A 15,295-nucleotide genomic window follows, 5' to 3' on the forward strand; every position below is an offset into this window, starting at 1 on the left:
CTGTTTATTCTCATGCCTAATGTATCTTCAATTTGGAATTTGCTAATGTTCTTTATCCTACAAAATAATCTACACATCTGACAAAGGTCTAATATCCAGAATTTACAAAGAACTTAAACAAATTTATAAGAAAAAAAACAACTCCATCAAAAAGTGGGCAAAAGATATGAACAGACATTTCTCAAAAGAAGACATTTATGTGGCAAAGAAACATACACAAAAAAGCTCAACATCACTGTTCATTACAGAAATGCAAATCAAAACCACTATGAGATGCCATCCCCTGCCAGTCAGAATGGCAATTATTAAAAAGTCAAGAAACAATAGATGCTGGAAGGCTGTGGAGAAATAGGAAACTTTTACACTGTTAGTGGGAATGTAAATTAGTTCAAACATTGTGGAAGACAGCATGGCGATTCCTCAAGGATCTAGAACCGGAAATACCATTTGACCCATCAATCCCCTTACTGGGTATATACCAAAGGAATTTAAATCATTCTATTATAAAGATACATGCACACATATGTTTATTGCAGCACTATTCACAATAGCAAAGACATGGAACCAAATCAAATGCCCATCAATAAGAGACTGAATAAAGAAAATGTGGTACATATACACAACGGAATACTATGCAGCCATAAAAAGGAATGAGATCATGTCCTTTGCAGGGACATGGAAGAAGCTGCAAACCATCATCCTCAGCAAACAAACACAGGAACAGAACACCAAACACCACATGTTCTAATTCATAAGTGGGATTTGGACAAGGAGAACACATGGACACGGAGGGGAACAATAGGCACTGGGGCCTGTCGGTGCGAGGGTGGAGGGAGGGAGGGCATCAGGACAAATAGCCAATGCGTGTGGGACTTAAAATCTAGGTGATGGTTTGATAGGTGCAGCAAACCACCATGGCACACATATACCTGTGTAAAACACCTGCACATTCTGCACATGTTTTGCGGAACTTAAAAAAAAAATTGAATTTTACCATGTATTATTTTTTGTCTGCATTCACATTAATATGTTGTGTTATTAGCATCTTAATATGTCCCCGATTTTAATTATAAATATTCTTAGTGAATTATAAACTATTAAAAGATTATTAATACATACAATCACATGATACTAACCATGTGTAAAAAATGACTTAACAGTTGCTAGGGTAACATAAATTTTAAATATGCAAATCCGACCCTGGATCTCTTGAAAAAATGTTCAGATTCAATTGCAGTTAATTCTTTGTTACCTTGGATATCAATTTATACAGTACCCATGGCTACTGTCTCAATCCTTGATTCAAAACAGGTGCTAATAAACACATGTTATGAGTTGTTTGTATTTTTAAGAAAGATTATTAATTAACAGGATCTTTTGTTTTATATCCTTATGTCCTCTCTTTTCCAATAAAGATACACTGGTTTTATTTGCAGTGTAAAAAAATAATAATAATTGGATTAAATTTTTGCCATCAGATTGGCTAAGAAAAAGGGAGTAACAAGATTATTGAGACTCTCTCAGCTTCTAATACTGTGCTAGATGCATCCACACATTATTTTAATTCACCTTTTATAGCTGTCATGACATGAATGCATTCATAATTTAACAAAACTTAATGAGTATGTGGTTTCAGAGACAGGGACCCATAAAAGGCTTTCAGGCTTTTTTTTTTTTTTTGGTCTTCCTGAGTTTATCTTTGCAATCCAGGCAATATCCAATTTCATACATTTTCTTAGAGAATCCTTTTGCAGAGTACTATTAGCATAGAAAAAATAAGAAATTGACCCTGAGACAAGTGGTTATTCTAATGGATATCAGAGACATGAAAGTATTTGAGTTAAAGTCAGCTAGAAAAGGATATTGGAAGGAATGTGGACAAATGTAATCAAGATAGCTGGAGGTAATAATTGATTTGCCTCTGTGTTCAGTCAGGTCACTGTATCAGAGGCTCAGTATGCTGACTTAGCTAAAATAAAGGTCTAATAGGTACGATAATGGCCACATTGCTGCAAAAATAATCCACATAGTGTTTGCGGAGAAATATAATTTTATTTCTTATTTGTATTGCAAAATATTGTTACAGAAGGAATTCAGGGTCTTGGTAATTTTGTACCTTTTTTTCTCCACCATCTCCTAGAGAATTTTCCATGTCTACATGATGGAAGCTACTTTAATATCATCTGTGCTCCAGACCGTATGAAAGGGGTAAATGGAGTCCTGGGCAAACTGGACTTTCTTGAGCATCTGAGATGTCTTGTACACTCATTATTTCTTTTTTCATTCCATTGGAGAGGACTTAGTCACTTCACCATACCAAGTTGCAAAAGAGACTAGGAATTGTTAGACTGACTAGTTGTGGCCATATGCCCCACTAAAATTTAATTATTATGGAAAAAGGGGCTAATAGATTTGGGACGGCAACCAGCAGTCTGCAACAAAAGACTTGATAATATTTCTCTCATTGACTTATAAATGCACATAATTTCCAGCAGGTACCAAGAACTAATGCTTAAATATTTCTCACTTTTTTGGAGGCATTGGCTGCCTAAAGTTGCTTGTGGGGCATATAGGAAATTTCTCTATGAATCAAGTGTTTAAAATTCTCTTTTATTTTAGTAACAATTATGTCACTGAGAAGGACTTGGCCTCTTTACCATTTCTTCATCCAAGATAACATTTTAACATTGTACTACTCCTGGTGTGTAGTGTGTCCTAGTGGTTCTCTAGTATCTGGAGCTCTGTGGCCAATTCTCCCGACTCCATCTGGCATGTGTTGGTCACTATTCCCCACCCAATTCCCAAATGCCTGCATGGTTAAGTTAAAATTGGTGAATGACGTTCATTTGGCCAATTGTTTTTAAAGAGCTTGAGCCGTGGGTTCCCTCTGGAAGGACAAAATTGTGCCCTTGTCAAAGGGTATTAATTATAGTAGAAAACAAATAATCTAAAGCCTTCAATCTGGATTCATTCTAAATTGGCAAAGCCTACTTATAATTCTACATAAGTAATATGGCATAATACTAGTACAAAATTATAGACATATCAATTACAGAAATGGTTTGTGCATATATATATATTTATATATGTGATCTTTATGAACATGCAGGGACATACCATTGTCATTGTTCTCTATCATGCTTCATTTTTAATGTAATCACACATATTCCAGCACTACTCATTTTTACTCAAAGGGCTACAATATTTCACTGTATAGAAGCACCACCATTTATATAATTAGTCCTCTTTTTATAGGCTTCTAGATTGTTTCCAGATATTTGCTATTAGTAGGGTTAGCATTTACATTCTTGTGCATAAATATTCCTCTACATGGGCAAATATGCTTGCAGGAGAGATTCTTAGAAGAGTTGTCCAAACGTTTCATTTTACTCTCTGATTCTTTTATTGTTCATTTAAAATTTGGGAGGAGTTATATAAAATATAAAGAGACATAAATACAATAATGTATATCCAAAACTGTCTGTCTGTCTATCTATCTATCTAGCTAGCTAGCTAGCTATCTTTCTAATCTATCATGTGTCTGTCATCTATCTATCTGTTTATACTCACATCTATTTTATTCCTCTGTCTTCACCCTCTACATTCTGGTCTAGGACAGAGTGCTTTCACTATTCTGCCCTTTGGTAGACCATTGTTTGTAGCTGACTGCTCCAAGGAAGATTGTTTCTCTTTGAAGGATTCCTTTAATGCAGTCACCTGTTTCTGAAACATGTAGCTCTCTGTGTGTTTATCAGCTTGCCTCAGGCTCTAGCCTCACTCTTCAAGCTTGGCTATGACAGTGAAGTCTTATTTTTGTTATGTGCATTTCCCATGCCATTCTTGTCTTTTAAATATGAGAGAGAGTGAAAACAAGTCCGTTGTACTTTTTCAATAATATCCTATCAACTTTTATCTAAAAAAAAACCAGAACAAAACGTAGTTTTCAGCAGTTATTCAGATTTTTAACTTTTTTATGTATATGCTGGTCATTTTCTTGGGAACTTGACAATCAGATTTTATAGTGATTTTTAGAGATAGAAATCCAGTTTTTAATTCCTCTAGTGATTTTCTTTAAGTTATTGAAGTGAATGTGTTGAAGACAACATTATTTCTGTAGGTACCAAAGTTAAAAACAAAATAACAACTTGTATTGTGTATTCATCTGGATACATATACATTTCCCTAGATTTCCTGTCTCATAATTCTCATATTTTGTGTTTGTAAATCCACACTTTTTATATTAAAAAAACAAGCATTAGAGGGTTGGACTTTTTCTTAGCTTTCTCAGAGTTTCTAGAAATACCGTTTTCTAAGTATTGAATAATTTTGCCTGTATTTAGGACTTGTCTTAACAAAGTAATGTTATTATTAGTGTCACCATCTTTATTCTCCCTCTTCACCTCTTCATCACCATCACCCTATTTTAGATCTCTTTTTCTATTTTCTTCCTTGGCTACTGAGCATTCTTAGGTTGGATTTACATTCTCTGTTGTTATTTATCACCTTCTTTCTTATACTTTTATTTTCCTCCTTGTCTTTTTGTTTCTTCTCTCTTAATTTTGATAGAGATTCTTGTTTGCCCATCATCTAATTTTCTTTCTAATGCTATTCTGCATCTTATATGTAAACTGCATATTGCATTAAAATACATATTATGTTAAATTACACTATTGCATTTTAGGTTTGTTGAATTATTTTCTACTTTTCTATGATCTTCCATTGCATATTTATTTCAATATTCTTCTATCTTCAAACTACCAATGCTTTTTTGTAAAACCTATTTTTTCCAGCATTATTTTTCCAGGATAGTTAATTGGACTCTTACAAAATTGCATTTTTTGAATGAAAGATTATGAAGAATTACTCTCTTGCATAGAGATTTCCCAGTAGTGTTATTTTATCTTTTTTACTTCAGTGTTCTTCTTCCTTGGAACACCACTTATTCTCTTAATTTATCTTCAAATTTGGAGATATATTTATAAGTCCAGTCAATGTCCATTTGTATCTGTTACATCCTGTTACTTGCTCATACTCAAGTGTGAAGGCCATGTTGATTACTACAGCCTCTGCCATCTCTCATGATTTCCCAACACTTGAGCATGCCTTGAGTGTGAATCTGATGGACCTGGGGCGAATAACCGCCCTTTCGTGTCTCTGCCTCATCTAGGAAATAAGCACAAGAACAAATACAGTACCCTGTAGGTAAAGCTTAAGCACTTACCTCGAATTTCATAAAACACTTTCTTTACACTGCTGAGAATCTCAGGATACAGCACAGCCCTGCTTCATCATCTGTGTAATGATTTTATACCAAATGACAATTTTACTCTCTAAATAGAAGGAGAAAGAGAACTGAAGATGGGGAAAAGTGAGGATGGGCAGAACTCTCTCTTTAGTGGACTTGAAATGTTGCATCTCCTTTGAAGGAATGATTGATTTTCATTTGGCCTACACTACTCCACCTTGGCTAGAGGTTCCTGTTTTCCAAATACCCAGTGCTTCTCCCAGTCTTAGCATTTAAAATATTGTGAATTTTTTGTCTCTTCTGCTGACGGCATACTCCTTGATGGCACAAAAGAATATCTTTAAAGTACTTGCAGAGCCACCTAGCAAAGATCCCAGCACAAAGTTTGCTAAACAATTTCTTTACCAAATGCTTCCAGGGAGGTAAATGGCAAAGTACTCAGGATAAATAGATGTCAACCTTCTTATAGAAATCCCAAAAATGGAGAATTTATATTTTTTCATCTCTGATTTTGAGAAGTGAAAAATATTTCTTTCTTAATTTTCAAATTGCATAACTTAGATCTGTCTGCAAGGTATTATTACAACATATATTAATACTTATTTATCTTTGCTTCTGAAGGCTTATCTGAAAATCGTGCTGCTAAGAATGAGAAGTGTGGTTAATGTCTGACTTCCTACAGGGTAAGCCAAGCCTACTTAGAAGAAGTAAGATAAAAATAAACAGATTTAATAGATACTATTCTTGATTGGAAAATTAAAGTAAATGCTAATAAAATCAGCCAATGCTGTCAAAACTGGAAAAGAATTTTTGTGTACAAATAAGAGAGGAAATAGAAAGCTCTAAAAAGGATAAAAAGTATGTGATGTTCAAGAAAGTATTTACTCATCACTGTCTAATTTGCCAAGGAAGGGGAGGAAATAAGAGTTTTAAATTTGCAAGTTTCAACTTGGCAATTCTCAATGTGAATTTTGACTAAATATGTTCTGAAAGCAGAACAAATTAATTTTTCCAAGTTTGTATTTGATTTTTGTCTGTGTAACACAGATCCTAAACTTGCCCAGCTATAGAAGATCCAAAGCAAATAGGGCTTTCAGAAAGCTTTGTTTTTCTAAAGGCTATAGCATCACCTTGTATATGATTTAATAAATTTTAGAAAATAACCAGAATTCTTAACACAATTCTGATTCAACTGAAACATTTATATTAGATATTACTAAAACAGTTTACAGTTGCTTCCATCCCTAAATCAATGTCCCAACCAACATTAAGTAGATGTTGTTTGAAAATGACAATAATGATTTCTTATTTTTTTAATTTTTAAATATTCATTTATTCATTCATTCAATAGATATTTATTGGGTGACCAGTGTGAATATTACTAGTGTATATTTCATTTGCATCATAACTTTATCAGCTTTGCATTAAATAATCATAATTTTATTTATTATTTTATTATAAATTGAGAATGTATAATTGTATGTATTAATGGGGTACAAAGTTGTATTGTGACTTATTACTACCATATGGAATAATTAAGACAATCTAATTAACACATGCATTATCTCAAATTCTTATAATTTTAAAACAAAATTTTAAATTTATTTTAGATTCAGGGGGTACAGGTTTGTTAACTGGGTATATCAAGTGATTTTGAGGTTTGGGGTATGAATGATCTCATACTCAGTTAGTGAGAATAGTACCCAATAGTTTTTTAATCCTTAACCCCCTCTGTCCCTCTATTCTCCAGTAGTCCCCTGAATTTATTGTTGCCATCTTTATCTCCGTGAAGTAACCATTGTTTAGCTCCCACTGATTAGTTAGAACATGTGATATTTGATTTTCTGTTCTGGCATGAATCCACTTAGGATAATGGCATGATTTCATTAGTTTTTATGGCTGTGTACTGTAGCATGATTTCATTAGTTTTTATAGCTGTGTAGTATTCTATGGTGTATTTGCATATAAGGGCATGATTTCATTAGTTTTTATGGCTGTATAGTATTCTATGGTGTATATACACCACGTTTTCTTTATGCAATCCACCATTGATTTCGTATCTTTGTTACAGTGAATAGTACTGCAACAAACATACCTATGCATGTGCCCTTTTGTAAAATAATTTATTTTTTTGGATATATACCCAGAATTGGAATTGCTGGTTCTAATGGTAGTTCTATTTTAAGTTCTTTGAGAACTCTCCAAACTGCTTTCCACAGTGGCTGAACTAATTTACATTTTCACGGAAAGTGTATAAGTATTCCTTTTTCTCCACAGCCTCATCTGTGTCTGTTGTTTTTCAACTTTTCAGTAATAACCATTCAAACTGGTGTGAGATGATATCTCATAGTTTCCATTTGCATTTCTCTGATGGTTAGTTTTGTTGAGCTTTCCTTCACGTTTGTTAGGCACTTGTATGTCTTCTTTTGAGAAGATTCTGTTCATGCCTTTTGCTCATTTTTTAATGGGGTGACTTGTTTTCTGCTTGTACATTTGTTTAAGTCCCTTATAGATTCTGGATTTAGACCTCAGATGCATAGTTTTTGAATATTTTCTTCCAGTCTGTGGGCTGTCTGTTTACTCTGTTCATAGTTTCTTTTCTGGTGCAGAAGCTCTTTATTTTAATTAGGTCCCACTTGTCAATTTTGGTTTTGTTGCAATTGCTTTTGAGGGCCTAGTTATAAATTCTTTCCCAAGGCCAATGTCCAGGATGGTGTTTCCTTCTTCTAGGATTCTTACAGTTTGAGGTCTTACATTTAAATCTTAATCCATCCCGTACTGTTTTTTGTTTTTTGTATATTGTGAAAGGTAGGGGTTTATTTTTACTCTTCTGCATATGACTAACCAGCTATCCCAGTACTGCTCATTGAATAAGGAGTCCTTTACTGTTGCTTATTTTTGCCGACTTTCTTAAAGATCAGATGGCTGTAGGTGTGCAGCTTTATTTCTGGGTTCTGTATTCTGATTTATGTGTCTGTATTTGTACTAGTACCATGCTGTTTTGGTTACTATAGTATTATACTATAGCTTGGAGTCAGATAATGTGATGACTCTGGCTTTGTTCTTTTAGCTTAAGATAGCTACTTGGGATCTTTTTCTGTTCTATATGAATTTTATAATAGTTTTTTTTTCTAGTTCTGTGAAAAATGAAGTTAGCAGTTTGATAGGAATCGTGTTGAATCTGTAGATTGCTTTGGGCAGTATGACCATGTTATATTGATTCTTCCAATCCATGAGCATGGAATGTTTTTCCATTTGTTTGTATCATTTATAATGTCTTTGAGCAAGGTTTTGTGGATTTCCTTGTAGAGAAACTTTACCTTTTTGGTTTAGATGTATTCCTAGGTTTTTGTTTATTTGTTTGTTTTGAGGCTATTATAAATGAGATTGTGTTCTTGCTTTGGCTCTCAGCTTGAAAATACTGGTATATAGAGATGCTACTGATTTTTGTACACTAATTTTGTATCCTGAAACTTTATTGAAGTTTATTAGTTCCAGGAACCTTTTGATGCAGTCTTTAGGGATTTTTAGGTATAGACAAATATTATCAGTAAAGAGGGATAATTTGACTTCCTGTCTTGGATGCCTTTTATTTTTTTTCTCTTGCCTGATTGCTCTGGTTAGCACTTCTAGTACTATGTTGAATAGGAGTGGTGAGATTGGGCATCCTCATCTTGCTCTGGCTTTCAAGGGGAATACTTCCAGTTTTTGCCTGCACAGTACAATGTTGGCTGGGGGTTTGTTATAGTTGGGTCTTATTATTTCGAGGTATGTTCTTTCAATGCCTAATTTTTTGATGGTTTTTTATTATAAGGGGATGTTGGATTTTATCAAAAGCTTTTCTGCATCTGTTGAGATGATCATATAGTTCATGTTTTTAATTCTGTTTATATGTTGAATCCCATTTATTTATTTGCATATTTTGAACAAACTTTGCATTCCAGGAATGAATTTTACTTGATCATGGTGAATTAACATTTTGATGGGCTGTTGGATTTGTTTTGTTAGTATTTTGTTGAGGATCTTTGAGTCTATGTTCATCAGGGATATTGGCCTGTACTTTTCTTTTTTCATTGGTCTTTGTTAGATTTTGGTATTAGGGTGATGCTGGCTTTGTAGAATGAGTTAGGCAGGAGTCCCTCCTCCTCAGATTTTTGGAATAGTTTCAGTAGGATTGGTAACAACTCTTCTTTGCATGTCTATTAGAATTCAGCTGGTCTGGGGCTTGTTTTGTTTATGTTTTTGTTTTCTAATTCCTTATTCTATTTTGAAACTTGATATTAGTCTGTTCAGGGTTTAGATTTCTTCCTGATTAAATCTTGGGAGAATGTGTGTTTCCAGGAATTTATCCATTTCCTCTAGATTTTCTAGTTTGTGTGCATAGAGGTTTCATAATACTCTTTGAGGATCTTTGTATTTCTGTGGGATTTGTTATAATGCCACCTTTGTCTTTTCTGATTATGGTTATTTGGATTATCTCTCTTTTTTTCTTTGTTAATCTAGCTAGTGGTCAACCTTTCTTTGATTCTTTGTATGGATTATGGAGTCTCAGTTTCAACCAGTTCTGCGCTGATTTTAGTTATTTACTTTCTCCTGCTACATGTGTGGTTAGTGTTATTTTTGTATTTCCTCTAGGGGTCATGTTAAGTTGTTAATTTAAGTTCTTTCTAACTTTTTGACTTGGTCATTTAACGTTATAATCTTTCCTCTTAACACCGCTCTGGCTGCATCACAGTGATTTTTGTATGTGGTGTCCATTTTAATTTATTTCAAAGAATTTCTTTGATTTCTGCCTTGATTTTGTTGTTTACCCAAAAGTCACTCAGAAGCAAGTTGTTTAATTTCTATATAATTGTGTCATTTTGAGAGATATTCTTGATATTGATTTCCATTTTTATTCCACCATGACCCAAGAGCATGGTTGGTATAATTTTGGTTTTTTAAAAATTTATTGAGAATTGCTTTATAGCTAAGCATGTGATCAATCCTGGAGCCAATTCTGTGTGCAGATGAGAATGGTTTATATTCTGCAATTGATGGGTGGAGTATTCTGTAGTTGTCTGTTACATCCAACTGGTCAAGTGTCAAATTTATGTCCAGAATTTCTTTGGTAGTTTTCTGCCCCGATTATCTGTTTAACACTGTCAGTAGGGTGTTGAAATCCCTCACTATTATTGTGTGGCTTCCTAACTATTTTTGTAGGTCTAGAAATACTTGTTTTATGCATCTGGGTGCTCCAAAGTTGGGTGTGTACATATTTAGGATGGTTAAGTCTTCTTATTGAATTGAATTCTTTATCATTATGTAATGCTCTTCTTTGTCCTTTATTATTGGTTTAAAGCCTGTTTTATATGATATAAGAATAGTGATCCCTGCTCTCTTTTGTGTTCTATTTGCACTATAGATCTTTCTTAAACCTCTTACTTTGAGCCAATGGGTGTTGTTACACATGAGCTGGGTCTCTTGAAGCCAGCAGACAGCTGGGTCTTGTTGTTTCTTGTTTTGTTTGCTTGTTTGTTTTCTCTCCCAACTTGCCATGGCGTGCCTTTTAACTGGACTGTCTAGACCATTTATACGCAAGGTTAATATTGATATATGAGGTTTTGATCATATCATTAAGCTGTTAGCTGGTTGCTTAGTGTCTTTTATGTGGTTGCTTCATAAGGTCTGTGGGCAAAGTACTTAAGTATGTTTTTGTGGTAGCAGGCATCATTCTTTTATTTCCATGTTTAGAACCCCCTTAAGGATATCTTACAAGATTGATCAAGTGGTAATAAATTTTTTTAGCACTTGCTTTTCTGCAAAAGATTGTATTTCTCTTTTGCTTATGAAACTTACTTTGGTGGGATATGAAATTCTTGGTTGAAATTTATTTTCTTTAATAATGCTGAAAATAGGCCATCAATCTCCCCTGTCTTGTACAGTTTCTGCTGAGAAGTCCACCGTTAGCTTGAGCGGGTTCCTTTTGTATGTTATCTGGCCTTTTTCTGTAGCCTCCTTTAAGAATTTTTTTTAGCATTGACCTTGAACAGTCTGGTGACTACATGCCTTGGTGATGTTTGTTTTGCAGAGTATCTCACAAGTGTTCTCTGTTTTTCTTGTATCTGCTTATCTACTTCTCTAGCAAGATCAGGGACATTTTGTTGAATTATTCCCTCAAATATTATTTGTAGGTTGTTTTCTTTTTCTCTGTCTCCCTCAGGAATGCCAATTATTTATATAGGTTTGGTCACTTTACATAATCCCATATTTCTTGAAAACTTTTTCATTTATTAAAATTGTTTTTCTTTATTTTTGTTTGACTGGGTTACTTAGAAAGACTAGCTTTCAAGCTCTGATTTTTTTTTTTTTAATTCTGCTTGGTTCAGTCCATTGATAAAGCTCTGCACAGGATGGGTGGGCTGGCTCCAGCTGCTGTTCCAGGCAAGGAGGTGCTCTGAATGCCTGGAGATCTACCTGGGCATGGAGCAGAGAGGGCCCCTTTGAACCAACACCTCTGCAAAGGAGGGATTGGGTGACTCAGGCTGCAGAACTAGGCAAGCAGTTGTTCTGAATGCCTGGAGATCTGCCTGAGTGGGAAGCAGAGAGGCACCTAGTGCACCCAAATCTCTGCACAGGAAAGGTGGGGCAGTTCAGGCTGCTGATCCAGGTGAGTGGGTGCTCCACATGTCTGGAGATCTGCCTGGGCATGAAGTGGAGATGGCCTCACCATACCATGATTTGTGTCCAGAAATGGTAGTGTGGGTCAGGCTGCTGAACAAGGCAAGTGGGTGCTCCAAGTGTCTGGAGAATCTGCCTAGACATGAAGCAGAGAGACCTCCTTGCACAGGATCTCTGCACAGGAATGGTATGGGTATTCTGGCTGTTGGTCCCTGCACTGTGGTTTCAGGGAAGCCAGCTGGGGCACAAAGAAGTGACACACGCAGACCAGTTCCAAGTTACCAAGCTGGCCCTGGCTGCAACTCCCATCATATAGGAGATACTGTAGCTGTAGCAGCTCTTCTCCTGCCCCAGGCCAATGACAGGGGAAATTACAATTCCAGTTCCTGCTGCTGAGGCACTTTCCATAGTTCTGGCTGTGGAGGCCTCTATTCTACTCCAGGGCAGGTGCTCAATCTCTGCGCAAAGACTAAAATGTCTGTGCTGTCATGCTGCAGACCAAAGAATGGTTGATTTTGCATGAGCCTGTATTAAAAATGGTGTCCTTGGCCGGGCACAGTGGCTCACGCCTGTAATCCAAGGTCAGGAGATCGAGACCATCCTGGCTAACACAGTGAAACCCTGTCTCTATTAAAAAAAATACAAAAAATTAGCCAGGCGTGTTGATGGGCGTCTGTAGTCCCAACTACTTGGGAGGCTGAGGCAAGAGAATGGCGTGAACCTGGGAGCTGGAGCTTGCAGTGAGCCAAGATTGTGCCACTGCACTCCTGCCTGGGCAACACAGCAAGATTCTGTCTCAAAAAAAAAAAAAAGAAAGAAAGAAAAAAAATGGCATCCTTCTCTCTGTCCCTGTTCTGGGAAAACACCTGCAGCTTTTCCTGGTGTCTTTGCCTCACTACATCTCCAAGCTTCTCCATGTTAGCTCTAGGGCTTGGGTAAAACAAAGTGCTCTCCCTCAGTTTGGTTTGCTCTAATCCCCAGTGGAAAGGTGAGTCATAGAGGGAGGCTGTCTGTCTCTCTCATGTACTGGGGTTTTATTCACTTTTATCAGCAGGATGCCATCATGGGAGCTATTTGCCTGCCTTCTCTTTAAGACCTAGAGTATCATTCATTATTGCAGTGGATTCCCATTTTCCTCATTGAATTAAAGCTAACAGAGTTGATTTTTATGCACTATGTAGCTATTTCTAAGTGGCTGAGGCATGCTAAAAACCTCTAATCTGCCATCTTGGAAAAAAGCCCAATAATGGTATCTAACATGAGTAGAAAGTCAATTTTTCAGTGACTAATTAATCACTTTCAAATCAATAATAATCTGCAACCACGCTATTCTCCCATAAACTAAGAAAATCAGCCAGATGTAGCTTTAGTTGTACTAATTCTTTGATTTTTGTTTGAACGATGTAACGCTGAAGTTTTCAGGAAAAAATAAATAAATGAATATGATACCTAGCCTGCACTTGGAATGAATATTAATGAAGATGATTATACAATGCACACTTCCCATTTCAGAGGATCGGAGCTTTAACAAAGCCCATCTAAAACATAAAAAATACAAAGTTGTGGATTTATCTATTCTCCATATTCTTATATTGCCATCACAAATTTTTTCTATTTATTTTGTTCTTTCCATTCATATTTGCAAGTGATAAATGTCCATGTTTTATATTTCATATTTGGTTTATCTATTTATTTTGTATTCATTTTACATGTAAAATGGAGTAAGTCTATAAAATAATGCAGCAGATATTGAGTTTTATATTGCTATTGGGCATATACTGCATAAGGAGGTTATCAGATCTCTAACTTAATCACAGGGAAATATTGCTAAAGGGAAAGCTAACAATGAAAGACTATGCCTTTGTGAAATTTAACTATAAACCCATTATATAGCATTAATGTATAATTTTCTTACTTTCTGACACAGATGAGATTTACTGAATATAGCTATTGAATGTGAGCAAAAGTAAAAGAACAAGTAAAAAAAGTCTTTATATGATGCGATTTAAGCATATCTAGAGAAGTTATCAATGTTTTGATAATGTTGTGGATACAAATAAAGCAAACATGCATTTCAGAGGAATACACTTTTATACTATTTGAAAGTTAAGCTATAGAAATAAAATAGTGTGTTTTGTGTTAGTTTTGCCACCTGAAATAGTAGTTAGTTCAAGGCAAATGAAAAACTATACCTTAAAAACTTACAAAAAAAGCTTCCTGCAACATTTCATAAATCTGTGGCTGTAATCACTTTCTGTGCTTCATCTACGACTATAAAAGGAGACATATTACTTACTTATTATAGTGCCATATTTGAAGTACTCCATTTATATTTTTAATACCTTTTGTATCTATTTTTTTTTCTTTAGCTTAATAGCATACTTGGGCTTTGTAGGCCAAGAAAATGAAATAACATGAAGACAATGAATGTACTCCAGCTGACTGAATGTCTGTATTTGAAATGGGCCAGTTAGCACAAAAATAACAAGTCTTTAGCAAAAGAGCTACAAGTGTAATATATTCCTTTCCTTGTTTTTGAAGCTGTACTTAAAATGATATTTTCTCCTTGCAATTGATTTAAATAAATCTTCTTCAAATCATCTTCAAAATAAATGATTATCTTTTGGGGGAAGATCACTTCTTATCCATCTTTTACATAAACAGTTGCTAAGGCACACTTTTATAGTACATACTTTAAATAGCCAGAAATTCTGGCATATTGTCTTATTCACCTCTTTACATTTTCACAATTTAGCTGAAGCTCCAATGCATCAAACAAAGTTATGTGTTCACCCTAGCACATAAATTGTTTTACAAGAAGACAGTGAGCTGTTGCTTGTTGTAACAGTTTCACTGTAATTTTCACATTGATGGTAGTATTGCTCCACAGGAATTTATTAAAGAGAAAAATGTATATATTAAAAGAGCACTTTGCAATTAGAGTGTGGGAAATGCCCCAAATCCACATTTTACCTTGATGAGATAATATGGACTGTTTTCTAAGAAGAGATCTTTACTTCAGGTGCTGTTTCTTAAAGAATAGTCTGCTGAATACTGGTCATCTTGGGTGACATATTAAATGGCTGGCAAGCATTTTGTGGCTTTAGAGAGAAATAAACTTGCATGAGATACACAGGATATATAAATTTATTTATAATTATACATACATTTTCATTATGTTATTAAATAATCATGAAATTTATGAAAGTTGGCACTGTTTTACAAGAAATTTTAAGCTAATATGTAGTTGATAGGGCAAAATAATTCTCAGTGAACATAATTTTATAGGCTTTGTATTCTGATAGTTTCATTTATTAAATTTACATTTTGTGATATTTGTTCTATTCCATCACTGTAGCCACAGGTACTGTGGTGATTCCCAATGATCCC

The sequence above is a fragment of the Pan paniscus genome, chromosome 1 (genome assembly GCF_029289425.2).
Source record: "Pan paniscus chromosome 1, NHGRI_mPanPan1-v2.0_pri, whole genome shotgun sequence".
Classification (NCBI taxonomy): Eukaryota; Metazoa; Chordata; class Mammalia; order Primates; family Hominidae; genus Pan; species Pan paniscus.